Raw genomic sequence first — 16,184 nt, forward strand, 5'->3', positions numbered from 1 at the left:
TTATCATATATTTGAGATGTAGTGATCGAGTGTAAAGACTAACTATGTAAATCACTTGTCAATTTTTTTAAATGCCGAAATTTTCTCCCTTGTGTAAACAGAATCGTATTTGATATACGTATATTCTACATTTTTAAAAATATACCTTGATAATATACAATTGATAAATATACCAATAGTTTTAATTTAAAAACAGTATTTTGGAACTGAGATAATAACTGAGATAATAATAATAAAAATAATAACTGAGAACCATAAAAAAACTTACATTTTTTCAAAACTTAATGATTTATATGTATATCTTAGAAAAACTGAATTTCCACGTTTGCCATAAAAAATGGCACAACTACTGCAATTTTTATAGCGATACGCCTTGCTTTCAGGTAATAAAATAAGATTTTTTTCACATTTTACTTGAAAACCTTAAGGTTATATGGGAAAAGTATAGATACAAAAAGTATAGATTCTATTGTCACCTATGATTTTCTTAATAAGCATTTCTTCTTTAGGAAATTACTACCTTTACCCCCCCACCCACCTACATACTTACCAGTAAGAAATTGCTTTCAAAAATCATTGTTTTTCTAATAATACGCATGAATAAGACCTGGTTTCGTCGTTAATATTTAATCTAATAACACAGTTTGTTTAATTAAATTTCATATAATTTTATATCAATATTAATAAATATTTAATACAAAAACAGTGCTATTAGATTGGATATTATGGACGAAAAACGGTGATTTTTCAAAAGAATTTCTTACTAGGCAAATTTTTGGGGTGGGTGGGGGGTTAACGGTTATGTTGATGAAAAACAATGTTTTTGCAAAATATATATTTAATATTTAATTTAATAATACTGTTTATCTAAATTTTATATAACTTTATACATATATATTTAGTATCAAAGCAGCATTATTAGATTATATAAAATGGACGAAAAACAGTGATTTTTCACAAGAGTTTCTTCAAATATTTAAGATGCAATAGAGTTAAAAAACCAGATATGTAAATCAATTTTTAATCAATTTTTATCTGTATCAATTTTTATAGATGCCGAAATTTTCTCCCCTTTTGTAAACAGAAGCGTATATAATATACGTATATTCTACATTTTAATAAATATACCTTGACCATATACGCTTGATAAATATACCAAAAACAAAAATTTATTAAAAAATCGTATATGTATTTAACGATAATAATATATGATATGTTGCTTGGATATACAAGAGCATAACTGATTTGTTAAAATGCGATACCACCGATTACATTATTTAGAATAATACTGTTTGCTGTATCGAGCCAATCGCTCGTATTTTTATTCTAATTTGTTATTTTTGGATTTCTTTTACACGCTATATGACCTCGCCACTAAATTATTAAAATGTAACTTTTTTGTGATAAAAAATTTAACAATATATGGGTGTAAGATATAAAATAAAAATTCTGCTAAACAGAACAAGAAAAACATTAATTTGTAAGAAAAAAATTATATGTAACGATATTTTTATGTGTTTTTATTTTGAACAAGTCCTAAGTAATAAATAGTTTCTTTTTTACAAGGAAATTGCATATTATTTAATAAAACTCCAAATATAATATATAATAATAAGCCAACAACTTCGAAAGAATCTATGTGAATCACTAGTGAGTCAAATTTTAATTACTGCGATTTTATCTATGGGCCATGCTTGGATATCAACACAAAGTATAGAATCCAGAAAGTTCAAAATACTTGCGCTAGACTTATATTTCGCTTAAGAAAGTATGATCGTATTAGTGCTAAAATTGAGGAGTTGGGATGGTTAAGGATGGAAGATCGTGGAGCTCTTCATGTGGGTAACTTTCTTTACAAATTAATGACATGCCCCAATGCTTTTTATTCATTAAAAAATAAATTTGTTTTAAGAACTTTCGTACATTCACGAGTCCTATGTATTTCAAGTTCATTTACTATTCCTCGTCATCGGACGGCCTTATTTAAACGAAGCTTTGTATATAACAGTATTAAATTATATAATAGGATTCCTGATAGGTTAAGATCTTTAACATATACCAAGTTTAAAAAAGCATTTAAAGATTTTATTATAAACCAGGAATTATGAAAGGTGAGTGCATCAGTTATTAAATTATTATTCTGTTAAAATTTTTATGTGTTACAATGATTATTATTATTGTTTAAAAATGATAATATTTTCTTTTGTTAATGGTGTATTAGTAAATAAGCCATCTATGGTGCTTCAGTGGTTAAGTATGAATAGCTACTGCAGCTAGACTTCGCCACTGCTTGCACCTATACCATTAAAATATTAAATTAATGTTTTATACTACTTACTTATGTATTTTGTGGTATCTAATAAAAGACGATTTATTATTATTATTATTATTATTATTATTATTATTATTATTATTATTAATATTATAGTAAAAGTACTAATAATGTTTCAATTATTAAACGTCCTGATATTGAGAAATCGATTATTTTTTAGTGACGCTTCTGTTCTTGAAATACCATCGACGTTCTGAAAAATACAAAATGTATGTATTAGATCATTTTTTTTGCAATTAATCACTTTAAGTATAATCAAAATACTCATTTTAAGTTGGGATATTGCGTTTTTAATTTCCATACCTCTATAATTATAAACGGTTTTTTTTTTCAATTTAAAGTCAGTAACAATAATTCCAATATAATTATCTAAAAAAAGCGTTTAACTAAGTAATGACTTAATTCTATATCGAGTTATAAAAGTACCCTTTGTAATACAATTCGTCTAATAAAAGACCATTCAAAAAAATTGTTTCCAATGGTGTTTCCCATTTACATTTGAGCCGTTGGCCATTCACCAAATTGGCTACAATCCCGATTATTGGAATGTTTAAAAAATCGTTAATGTTTTACGTGCTTTTCCTATGGTGTTATCACCCTTTTTTTATCACGTAATTCAATATTGTGGAATTTCGTTCTTCCGGTTCGCTCTGATATTATTGGGGACGTGCCCCGGCCGATTATCTTTTCAATAATTTTTGCTTATTCATCGTAATTGTCCTACAATCGATCTTTAAAAGGATTCAATAGAGAATAAAATTAATATTTTTGGTTAGTGTGTTCTATATAACATAATCATATACATAAGAGAATTTATGTTTGTTATAGTACTTTATATTTATCTTATCTAATATGTTAAATGTATATAATAAAGGTTTACTGCTATAAGATAGTATTAGCAGCTTATTTATGTTTATTCACATTATTAAGTATATTTCACAACTTATCCGAAAAATTTTAACCACATATGCGCTGTTACGAAACAAGTTGATTTCTCAAAAAAAAATTTGATAAAAGTTCTACAGAAATTAAGTTATAAACCTAAGTTTCAATAATAAATTCAAAAATAAATATCTGTACTTAGCGTTCATCGTCGTAATATTAGAATACGCATTAATAATTTATTGCAGCAAATGTTGTACCAAACAACTGATGAAAACAAAATACCAGGAATTTTTTGTGTTTTTGGTTTAATCTCTATCCGCATTTTCGTTTAGAAGTTCGTGATTTTTTGAATTATGTGCAGCAGATACTCTGGATCGGAAGAGGTGGACCAATTGCATGGCCTCCACGGTCTCCCGACCTAAATCCTCTGGACTTCTTTTTATGGGGACACTTAAAAAACGAAGTATATCGTACTCCAGTTCAGAATATTGAAGAATTGCGTGACCGAATCACAGTGGTTGCCGATAATTTGACTTCAGGAACAGCAGGAAGGAGGTGTATTTGAATTAGTGCGCCAAAATTGGGTTAAACGTGCCCAAGCTTGCATTAGAGTCAATGGAAACAATTTTGAACAGCTTTTATAAGTAAGTGAACTGTTAAACTGTATTATTTTATTATCTCGATATCTGTAGGACTTTTATTAATTTTTTTTTGAGAAATCAACTTGTTTCGTAACAGCGCATATATGGTTAAATTTTTTCAGATAAGTTGTGAAACACCCTGTATATATTTAAAGAGGCATATATTTTTAATTGATTTTTTTTCTAAATATAATAGAAAAAACTAATTATTACAAAATTACACTATCTAATACATTTTCGTGTTAAAATCCAAATTAATTTCAATGGAGCACCTGACACTTCTCCGTATTGCGCTAGAGCATAATCAGATACAACTGTTATTTTCTTCTCAAAAGCTCATAATCTCCACACAAAGGGCAGCACTATCTTTCACAAAGCTCAAGTTTTGTTCGTTCCGAACTGTTCGGTGTAATTTAACCGTATTAATTACATTTTGTTCGGCATTAATTTGTCACACAAAGGCAAGAAAATTAGATTTCATAATGGAAAGCTGAACTATCCTCAACTTCGCCGCTTTCGCAAAGAAATAGCCTCGTAATAATCAATTAATTGGTATTGTTTGGAAAGTTCACTGGAATCCTAGGATTATCGGGCGTTATATTTCATTTCTGTAAAGTTTTGTCGTTCTTTGTGCCTCAGCGTTGGAACAAACTTCGCAGAAAATCCTATTGTTTTGAAAATATAGTCGCTCGTTTAAGTTTTACGGGATTTGAATTGGCTTCGGGTACGTTTTATTTTTGTTGGTTTTTAGTTGACTTTAATTTGGATTTATATTTGCATAAATAAAATGTATATTCTATATATTTTGGTATGTAATATATGAGAGGTTTTGGTATGGTAACTAACTTTAATTAAGCCATATAACTAATTTATTTAACTATAAACAAGCATTCAAAAAGAGACGAAGTTACAATAAAATTTAAGTGAAATTAAGGTACGAAAGCTCTTGCAGGATAAGCATAATACATGTGTACAAGGTGATTTTTTGATAGCATGATGAAATTTTCAATATTAAATGTTGAATACTAATTATGACTGATCTATATACGATTTTGAAATAAAAATAATATGTTTTGTAGCTGGATTTTATAATAAAAAACAAATGTTATTTTTTGTCTTCTACATGAATTTTACATAAAACCTCACAATAAAAGGAGTCACACCAGTAATAATAAAAAGGCTTAACAAAAAAAACATCGATTATGCACGAGTTAACGCATTAAGCTAGTGACATTCAACCCTCACATAAACTTCCCAACAAAATATTTTGTTATTTCTTATCACGCAAAGTTGTGAAACACCCTGTATATATTTAAAGAGGCATATATTTTTAATTGATTTTTTTTCTAAATATAATAGAAAAAACTAATTATTACAAAATTACACTATCTAATACATTTTCGTGTTAAAATCCAAATTAATTTCAATGGAGCACCTGACACTTCTCCGTATTGCGCTAGAGCATAATCAGATACAACTGTTATTTTCTTCTCAAAAGCTCATAATCTCCACACAAAGGGCAGCACTATCTTTCACAAAGCTCAAGTTTTGTTCGTTCCAAACTGTTCGGTGTAATTTAACCGTATTAATTACATTTTGTTCGGCATTAATTTGTCACACAAAGGCAAGAAAATTAGATTTCATAATGGAAAGCTGAACTATCCTCAACTTCGCCGCTTTCGCAAAGAAATAGCCTCGTAATAATCAATTAATTGGTATTGTTTGGAAAGTTCACTGGAATCCTAGGATTATCGGGCGTTATATTTCATTTCTGTAAAGTTTTGTCGTTCTTTGTGCCTCAGCGTTGGAACAAACTTCGCAGAAAATCCTATTGTTTTGAAAATATAGTCGCTCGTTTAAGTTTTACGGGATTTGAATTGGCTTCGGGTACGTTTTATTTTTGTTGGTTTTTAGTTGACTTTAATTTGGATTTATATTTGCATAAATAAAATGTATATTCTATATATTTTGGTATGTAATATATGAGAGGTTTTGGTATGGTAACTAACTTTAATTAAGCCATATAACTAATTTATTTAACTATAAACAAGCATTCAAAAAGAGACGAAGTTACAATAAAATTTAAGTGAAATTAAGGTACGAAAGCTCTTGCAGGATAAGCATAATACATGTGTACAAGGTGATTTTTTGATAGCATCATGAAATTTTCAATATTAAATGTTGAATACTAATTATGACTGATCTATATACGATTTTGAAATAAAAATAATATGTTTTGTAGCTGGATTTTATAATAAAAAACAAATGTTATTTTTTGTCACCTACATGAATTTTACATAAAACCTCACAATAAAAGGAGTCACACCAGTAATAATAAAAAGGCTTAACAAAAAAAACATCGATTATGCACGAGTTAACGCATTAAGCTAGTGACATTCAACCCTCACATAAACTCACCCTTTCCCAACAAAATATTTTGTTATTTCTTATCACGCATTGAAAATATAAAAAAAATCGGAATATAGAGGAATCAAAAAATGTTATTTTATGAATTTTAGATTGATAACTAAAACACGTTCCCTTAATTTCTGTTCTATAATTTTATTTTTGTACTTCCTACACTACAAATTAATATAAGACCAGAAAAATTATAATAAAAAAAATTATAGTAGTAAATAGGAAACAACAATAAAAATATTATGAATTTTGAAATTCTTCATTCATAGGAAATTTGAAAAAGCCGCAATAAATACAAATTTAAATCGTTTAGGTGCTAATACCATTATAACTATGCAAGATGCATGTTGATGAAATTCAAGATGCATTTCAAGAAATACACCTTGTAACTAAATCAATTTATAGGGACTTCTATTAGAGTGACTCTAGAATAAAAAAAGCTAAGAAATCTATTAAAAGCAATGCTAGTAATAAACCTGATAAGCGTGGTAGAAAGATTTTTTTAAATGGCCTATTGTTCATGTCTTTGATTTAAAAATGTAATTCCATTACTAATATTAAATAGACAATTCCTTAAAAACTGAGTTCGAGGTGGAATGTAGTTCCAAGGATTTTTGAGGATATTCAGATTTGGTGAATTTCTTTAAAGAGCAATTTGTTAAAAAAATAAATAAGTAAAAAATTGCAATAAAATGTAGCAATAACATTTATAAAAATAAAAAGGCACAGTAATCTTCTAAATGGCAAAGCTATTTAATTTAACCGTACCTACATACACAAAAAAAAATTATATAATTAATGATGACTTTTTTCTATAGAAAAGAGACATTTAATATTATTCAGCCCTACTGGATTGACAATAGCCTTCTAAAGTTTTGTATATTCTTATTAGAGGAAATATTCACAAGCTTATTATAAAATTTTACAGCGTTATAAGTAAAACTTCTTATTAGGATCGAAGTGAGATGTCAAGGCATTTCTAAAAAGTTATTTCTTACAAGAACTACCCGTATATCAGCTTTAGAAACTAATTTTGATCTTAAATATTCTGGGAGAGACGTTAATACGATTTTTTTTATGGAAATTTCCTTGTTTTTACTTTAAGGAAGTTCAAATATTATTTTAATTTTACGGTTCTGAAAGAAATTAAAATAGAAATTTGAAAAACTATTTCTTCCAAAAACAAATTTTCATAATTATATTAATAAGACATCTAAGATTTTTCAATATTTAAGAAAGTGTTAGTCAAGTCCATTTAATTTATGCTCATAATGACCAAAACTTAAATTTGTGATGTGTTTTTGTTAAATTTCAAACAATATAGTCAACAAAACCCTTTGTAAAAAGTACTACATTTCATGATTTGATTACTGTCTTTTGAAACCGCTACTATTTTATTAATTTAATTGATAAAAGGATTTTGAGATTAATTCTTCGTCTTGAAAACCTGTTATTCAAGTAGTAAACATTTTTCAAGGTTAAATAATTTATTGTTAAATAAACTTTAGATATTATTATTTAATACAAGGTTTTAAGAAAATTTGAAGTAAGTAAGTCAATACAGAAGGAATGATAAATTGAAAATTGTGTTATCTAGAATTGGAAAAATTAAATATAAATTCTTGATAAAATAAAGTATTAAAAAGATATGAAATACGTTAAAAATTGAAAAATATTGTTTTTTTAAAATATGTATTAACGCCTATTTTTAAATAAATTAAAGCAAATGATTAAAAATAATGTATATACTAACTTTATATCTATAATAATAATTTTTAAATATCTGCCAATAATTAAACCACATTTCATATCCTATATGTAACAAATAATAATGTCAGAAAAATTTTATTATAGCCTAATAGATTTACTAAAAAATGCGCTGTATACGAATTAAATAAGCCCTAGGCGTATAATATATAAAAATGTGATTAAGGAAAAATATTTGGAAGTAAAAGGGTAAAGCCTTCATAAAAATAACAAAGAACCTCATTAACCCCGAAAATAAAATAATAATTAATTGCCGTCAGAAACAAATACTTTAAAATATTACGGCATTTAAATATAAGAAAAAAAAACAATGTCGTACTCAAAAAGCCCCGTGAAGTTTATTAAAACATAAAAACAAAAGCGGCAGCTAATCTCCTTTTAGACTCGAATTGCCCGCTTGTTTGTCAGCGAAGGATTACTTACTTCATAAATTTAATTTTGAATTGGCTTTACTCGAGAGAAATGATATTATCGTTATAATTTTTACCCCACGTTTCTGCTTACATCTCTTAAAATTGAAATTGAGAAATTTTTCGGAATAAATTATTGACGGCAAACTTTGTTAGATTGATTCGAATATCTAACCGATATCGGGGCTGGGGAATTGAATATGGCTTAAATGAAATCAGGGATTTTTGCGAATTTACGACGTTTTTAGAATAATAAATTAGCTATTGGATGCTTAAATTTGCTTAGGAATTAGGATAGATATCTTAGTTTTTTTTTAATTTTATATAATCGATTTAAGAAGTAGAAAACTTAAAATGATAATTGGTTAAGTAGGCATAATAAAATATCTTAAAATAACCTTTAATTGCATATATTTTTTTATACATTAGAATACATTCAATAATCGTACAATGCTTAATATTTTATGAACAGATAAAAATATAATCAATTTCCCAGTTACTGCTCATATTTGTTTGAGTTTTTCTAGCATTATTCGGCAATTACCCATAATTGTATGTAGCACATAAGTAGATCAAATGTTACAACGTAAGTGATTATTGTACTTCATGGTAATTTCTTTTCAATGCTTAAATATTAATATATTTATTAGTGAGTAACGTTCTAATTTTGGATATACAGCAGCTTATTATAATAAATAGATTTATATTATAATGCTACTAAAATTATTAATTTTTATTTTTTTTTACAGTAAATTGTATTTTACATTTTCATTAATAACTAAGTGTATCCTAGTAATATTAAAAGTATGAAGTAAATAATCTAAAAATTAATTTTAAATGCATAACTTAAATGGGTTTTAACTCCATCTCTTAAATTATTCTATTATTAGTACTATATATACAGTTACATATTAATTTTTTGTTATTTTAGAGAAATTTATATTTTTTTATTTACTCACTCTTTTGTTACAGGGACTTAATTAGCTTTATTTATTAGCTTGAGTATTTCTATATTATTTTCATGATAAACTCTATTAGAAACATATTATTTATTATATTTTTTTGCTATTACTAGAATAATTCTTTTATATTATGTTCCTCTAAATTTATAAATTATTTCTATGTTAATAATAAATTTGAATTAATTTTATATATTACTGAATAGCTCTTCCATTCACAACACCTCATGTATTTACATATATATTTAATATGGGGCAGTCGGTAGAATAATTAATTACAGAAAATTCGCCAATTAGTGATTTGGGGTAAATAAATAATAAGTGAATATTACTAAAACTTTTTTTATATTATTTTTGTTTAATAATTTTACTATTCTTTGTTAGAAAATTAAATGTTTAACTTAATATCTACATTGCTTGTTTGTATTTTTTTTAATTTTGAATTTGCTTACAGACCGCTATAAAATGTCATTTTGAAATCCAAAAATAGGAACTAATATAATTATAATAATATAGATATTGTGTGTTTTTTTGTCCTAAATTTTAAATTATTTATATCTTGGGATTATAGATCTACGTTTGTATGTCATCTGATAAGATATAAATCAAGATACAATAAAAATGAATTAGGGCCATCGTTTAATAATTATTCATTTATGCAAGTGATATTAAAAACTAGTTTTAAATGCATTACTTAAGTGGATATGATAACTATTTTCATATACGTTATACTTATTCTGCCATTATCTTTTAAAAATCCTGTATTAATATATTGATTAAAGTAGATATTATTGCCGAACTCAACAATTTTAGTAATTTTTTGATATTTTAAGAATTTTTACCATACTTTATCTGATTACTTATTGAAAGGCACTTATCTTAGTAAACCACTAAACTTAAAAGATCTATATAACCAAACTGGTAAAATCTCATAATAATAAAATATTATAAAAGATTTCCAACATAATTTATATTATGAAAATCAGAAAAATATAGCGAGAGCACGTCAGTCGTACATTTCTTCCCGAATTAAATTTTGAAATTTACGTAGCTCTCCCGAATTCAAAAACGGGAGGAATCCTTTAATATACTAAACTTGCCGAAACACTTGCTGAATTTTTATTTGTCGGATAAGTTTTAGTACTTTATTCAACTATCACGTATTTCATAACCTTATGACGTGCTCTACTCGTACCTCTTGACGCTCTATAATTATTTGGTGGATTTTTATTAAGAATATAAAGGGTTTTGAATGTTTTTTTTAATGGTGAAGTGGTTTTAAGTGGTTTAACTTGTATAAGATTTTAACATTTTAAATAAAAATATTGAAAAATAAGCCTTATAAATTAGATGATGGTTTATCTTAAAGATTTTATTAAATGTCATGGGAATAACTCATGAATAAATAGCAATTAATATGGAGTGGTAAATTATTATTATTAGGAAGAAGTAAATATGGTTTTTGTAACTAGCAAATTCTAAAAAAAGAATTAATTACATTTTATAATTTTCATAATTTATGAAATAACCTCTAACTCTCTTATCACCAATTTTACGTATGCAGAATATTAATTTAAATACTTTATTGAGCTATTATTGGGGCTTTATTTATTAGTTACCAAAACTAATTATTCAAGGAATAGCAATAATTTCTAATATTGCATGGATTTATTAATTTTCCAGGCTTTTCTGTATAAAGTTATTCAATGCTTTCTCACTTTTTCCGCAAAATTTATGAAAGCCGCAATGTCAACTTTAATTAAAAATAATAATTAAAAATTCATCAGAAGCCACATGTTCTTATTATAAAAATTCAAAAGAATAAAGTTAACAGTAGATGGGAAGAAATTAATTATTTTTAAATTTTAAATAACCGAGAATAAAAATTCACGCTGCATATTTTATAAATATTAACATTTTTAAGAGTTATTCATCATATAATTATATTGAAAAATAAATTATTCTCCTGTACCTAATAATTTTTAAAATCAGAACTTGGAAAGTTAGTAATTTAAAAGCAAGTTGTATATATGGATGCTTATTTTTTTGTTGAGTTAAGGGTTATTTAAAATTCAAGGAAAAATATAATAAAATATACTAGTGCATCGCAAATGCAAATAAAATGCTAATGCTAAGACAAATCTTAGGATTCGAGAGAATATAGTTCCTATTCAAGTTGTTTTCCTAGAAATTTATATAACTGAGTGCTTATTCTTAAAATACTATGTTTTCGCAATATTAAAATTGCCGACACTTATAGAATTTCTTTTTACTATCCAAATATTGGGATACTAATCTTATTTATCCTTACTAAAATTATTAGAAAAATTTACAATTACAATTAAAAATATTATAAAAAAATATGTAGCTTTAATGCCTATTATCTTTTTCCAATTAATTTATCACACTTAATTATTTTAATTGCTATTAACTTTCTCAGCTAAACCTCTAACAATGCTTTTAATGAAGAGCTGAAAAAAAACTTTCTAGTCTATAAAACTAAGCATACAATGTGTCAATTTGAAAAAAAGCGCAATTTGGTACAAATACTTATACAGGTAGGGGGAATTACAACCACCATATTTTGGGCTCGATGCACCCATCCCAAAATTTTAAATGGCGCAATCTCTTTTGTAATATATTAAATTAGGGTCTTTTGGAGTAGTATTCACGTGCATAAGAATTTTTCTTAAATTTTATACAGGGTTAAAGAAAGGTATATATGAAATAAAATAAACTCTGCTTTTATGAAGTGTTATTTTATTTAATTAGATGCTTAAAGTTCATTTCATTTTGGGCTAAACATAAGTATAATCTATTTTTAAACTTATTTTGAAACACTACTTTTGGAATGCACATTCTGTAATAATCCGTTGCCAAAGATCATCGAGTAAAGCTGATTGCGTTTTAAACACAACAGTTCTTAAAGGACGCCAAAGAAAAAAGTCGAGGTGTATTAGATCTGGTGATCTCGCCAGCCATTCCTCTCCCAATCCACTAATCTGGAAACGCTTTATGTAAAAATTGCCTGACTGAAAGATCATAGTGGTGTGGCGCTCCTTTTTGTTGAAAATATAATGTATCTTTGCTTAAGTCACTACCCTCATGAATATCCAACTGATTTTCTATTTCTTCATGAATTTTAGGTTGAATGGTTGTTAATGCATTGGGCCTAAGGGATGACTCACCCTATAACCAAATATGGTGATTATAGTTAGTCCCCCTACCTGTATACATATTGTACCGAATTGAGCTTTTCTAACCTTTTATAGTTTGCTTCGAAGTTTTTAAAATGACATCCTGTATAAAACTAAAAGATAACGTATCTTAAAATATATTTACGTTTAAATTTTGAAATGTTAGCGCACAACTATCAAATATATGTAAAGCTTTACTGCTCCCGTACCTCGTATACTCTTAGTAATTCACCATAAAAATCTCCTTTTTGAATGCGCGACCCCTGAATTTATTTTTTTATCTTCTCGCGCTGTTCATTCCCAATCTTGCCAACAAAAACAATTTTTTACTCGGACATATTCTATTTCATTTTTAACATAGTCTTAGTCTAACTGGGCGAATAAGAGTAATTTTTACGATTTATCTTACTTGCCGGGTCGACAGTTGTCCAGCTGCGGACAGCTCAAACCGGACGGGGGACCAAAACGAGGATAAAATCGTCATTTTAAAGCGATACACATTGTGCAGCTGAAAGAGATTACACGATTACCCGCCTTGTTTTGTTATTTTTTTTCCGTTTCTCTGTTTTTTTTAATTAATGTAACCGGATAAAGACAGATCATTTGTGTTTGTCGTGCAATGGAACCCAGTTAAGCTTATTTGTTCAATGCTAACTCAAACCTTGTTTAAAATATATGAATATATGACGCATAAAAATTATGAAATATGAAAGTTGAACAAATCCATAAGGGAGATGAGTACCGTGTTCCATTTTGGTAGTTGAAAAAATAAAGTTCAGATGAATATATTTAATTGAAGGTTTCGCTTTATCTTTATAATATAATTAAAGAAGTGACCTGCAAAAGCATAATATAAATCTAATTTAAGTCATTTCATTGTGCACATAATACATTTTGTACAACATACACTGGTAAGAATATAAAACAATATTGTGCTGGTAATAAAGCTCTAATGCTAACTCCATAAAGTGAAAAGTTAAACTAATTATGTTTTTTTAAACACGTTCTCGGCTAAATTAAATTTAGTAACGGTCTTATTTTATAAGCCCAATTTAAGTTGCCCGGCGTAATTTTTCCCTTGTTCTCGAGTTACTGCCTGCCAACTTGTTAAGCCTACGCTCCCTTAAGTTGAAATTGGAATTTTCGTATGAAATATTGCCGTCAAAACTTTCGGATTTTAAATATATTGCCGATATTCCGAAAAATGAAATATTGTGTTTTTTTTTTATCGTGTAGCATAGCAAGTAATTGATTGTCTGATCTACGTAGGATTTTCAAATCATAAATTATTAAACAAATCAAGAAGTTAAATAGTAAAAATTTTTTATTATAAATGAACGTGATATATTCGTAACGTTTTCACCACTTTTTAGTCCAAATTTAACTAAAACTTCTCGAGGTATTTTAAAATGCTAATCAAGTCTTTCTTACCTGTACTCGTCTTTCAGAGTTCTCTATAAAAGATTTCTACATATCTTTAGAACATGATTGTAAGTGTAATAATTATACGTCAGTTTAAGGTCATCTTGACGTTTAATGACATTGCGGTACTTATCACAAGTCCCTGAAAAAACCAATACGTCCTCTAAAAGTGTCATTTTGCTGTAGGGCTTTTTGAGTTACTATATATGAAACTGATAAAAAAAAAATTTACCACCCATATCTCGAAGGCGTTTCCTATTCATAACTATAGGCGCCCGATAAAACACTTGAACAGTGTTCATCATATCTGCAAAACTATTTGCTGATAAGAATTGTTGAATTTTTGTAAAAGTGATTTTTTTGCATTATATCCAAAGCAAGATCCAATAATGCAAAATTTAGCTTATTTCTGGTTTCAGCATACACAAAATACTTAAGAAACATCACTCAGTAGATAACAGTTCCTTATTCATTTAACTTCAGCATGATAGAAATGTGATGTATAATATTTTTCGAATACCAAATGGCCAAGGACAATGAAGACACTCTTGTTATGTAGGTATATTACATGAATTTAAGGTACTAACTTGTTTTCTTAATTCTTTGTTTTCTGTCATGTTTGGTGGAAAACTACCTTAAATTTCTTATTTTAAAAGGAATACTCTAAGTTTATTTTTTCTTATATTTATATTTTTCCAACATTTTTTAGTTGAGCTAGAAAAACGAATAAAACTATAAGACTAACAATACCGAGGAAAATGATACAAGCCCGAAGGTAAGAAAATAGTTTTCCCGTTATAAAGTACCTATAAAGCCCTAATGGATTTCGAACACACAAATAGAATTCTTAATGTTTCTTTTCTACTTTTTTAAGAAACCGAACTGGAATATCGAATATCACTGATGCACTGCTCTAAATCCTTTTATAGTCTCATGACCAAAATCCAAATGCACCATAAATCCGTACACACGTAAAATCCATTCCACCTGATGGCTCCCAGGACTGACAAATCTTTCAGGAGAGTGTTAAACAGAAACACACTGAAGCAGTTCGGCTAAATGTTTTACACAGTCAACACATGCGGTTATATTGTTAAACACGCCACAAATTCTCTAAACAACCCTTCGAAAAATATTTGCACCCCCCCCACGACGGTTACGGAAAACGAAATTATATATAGCCTTAGCGGATTTGAAACTTTGAATGTAATACTTTCTGGATAAATTAATTTATTATCCTTTTCGCTATAGATTCAACGTAAACCGAGGGGAAAAAGTTTTTCGATATTCATAAACCACTTTAGCGTAACTGATAAATTGGGGTTGTATTAGAAAATTATAATGGGAAAAGCCAAAATATTTTTTAGCATGAAAGTATATATTTTATTTATTGTAATTATATAGCTTGTTTAGTAATTGAATGCCGACATAAAATAACATTTTTATCTCTCTTTAATTAATATTTTTGAAATCCTGGTGCCAAAAAAAGGCCATCAGGACGACAATTTGGTTCTCGATCTGGCAGATCAACAAAAGGTGTAATAAACTAACAAAACAAATATATTGGGCACTAAAAAACAAAGACCCTATTGGTCAAAAAAAGGTCAGACCACTATCAAAACGTAGCCCAGTCCCAAATCATTAAATGTTTCAACTAAAATGATACCCATTAATCTTATATTTTTATTGAATTGGCCTTTTTTTCTCATAGAAAGTTTAATAAGCTTACATTTTTCTACGTTAGTCCTAAACAATTTTATTATTATCACACCAAGAGGCTAACCTGAAAATTTCATTTTGTACAATTAAACAGTCAGTAATAGAATTTGTTACTAAAGAGTAAAAATAAAATAGGCTTCGAGTGGGAGGCTTGAGGAATACCAGACTTGCTTTTAGACACACCACCAAACAGTTTTACCTATTGGTCTTTCAAATAGGAGGCAATCCATGAAATGCATTTTCCGACAACTCCGATACACTTGAGTTTTTACATCAAAAAATTTTGGAACACTGCTAAGTTGGATGTGGTAGATTTTCTTTTAAAGAAGCCATGCTGTTGTTTTGCAATATAACTACTAAAGGTTTCAAAAAATTCATCAGTCAATATCGATTCAAGAACCTTAGGAATGTCAGAGAAACTCTACGACAGTCGA

This window comes from Anthonomus grandis, chromosome 6 (genome assembly GCF_022605725.1).
Source record: "Anthonomus grandis grandis chromosome 6, icAntGran1.3, whole genome shotgun sequence".
Taxonomy (NCBI): Eukaryota; Metazoa; Arthropoda; class Insecta; order Coleoptera; family Curculionidae; genus Anthonomus; species Anthonomus grandis.